The sequence below is a fragment of the Aplysia californica genome, unplaced genomic scaffold (genome assembly GCF_000002075.1).
Source record: "Aplysia californica isolate F4 #8 unplaced genomic scaffold, AplCal3.0 scaffold00729, whole genome shotgun sequence".
Lineage (NCBI taxonomy): Eukaryota > Metazoa > Mollusca > Gastropoda > Aplysiida > Aplysiidae > Aplysia > Aplysia californica.
This window is the reverse complement of record NW_004797999.1, coordinates 8,104-9,001: the sequence shown is the minus strand read 5'-3', so window position 1 is coordinate 9,001 and position 898 is coordinate 8,104.

The following is an 898-nucleotide window of genomic DNA, read 5'->3' as shown; positions in this document are numbered from 1 at the left end:
TTGTTGTTGTCGTTGTTGTTGTTGTCGTTGTTGTCGTTGTTGTTGTTGTTGTTGTTGTTGTTGTTGTTGTTGTCGTCGCCGTTGTTGTTGTTGTTGTTGTCGTCGTTGTTATTGTTGTCGTTGTTGATGTTGTTATGGTTGGGGAGGAGACAGAAGAGACAAGTTGAACGGGCAAACAATATGACATTCCCCCAAGATTGAGACATGGTGAGACCCGGGTGGATTTCATGATAGATACGTGCTTTGGTTGGAAGACGATGAACAATTCTTCAGTTATTTTTGAATGAAACCCGTCAAGACATGTGCGATTGGTTACCTTTTAGCGACTCTGCACAATAGCTATTTATAGACAACTGGTGGGGAAAGAGAAGTAATAATTCTGAAGGGGACTTGTTGATGAAACTATTTCCCTGGAAACGGACGGACAAAAAAATGGGAAACATGTTCTCAGGGAATCGAGTCGACCGTGCCGTGAACAATCGTGTCTGGGACAACGTGGTAAGACAAAACGATTTTGTTCCATTTTTTTACTCCTTTCTTTGTTTTGCTTTATCAGCAAACGACAAATCGTTGTCCGTTCAGTCGCTTCGTCCGCCTTACCGTGGTCTTACCCTTACCGTGGTCTTACCCTCACCGTGGTCTTTCCCTTACCGTAGTCTAACCCTTACCGTGGTCTTACCCTCACCGTGGTCTTACCCTTACCGTGGTCTTACCCTCACCGGGGTCTTACCCTTACCGTGGTCTTACCCTCACCGTGGTCTTACCCTTACCATAAGCTCAACAAGAAGTGTCCACTCAACGCGGTCTCAGAAAAGGGAGGTAATACTATAAATACATGTATTGAAACACTGGCCAGAGGAGATATGACCTCGGCTGATCTCCCTTGACTTGAAAACTT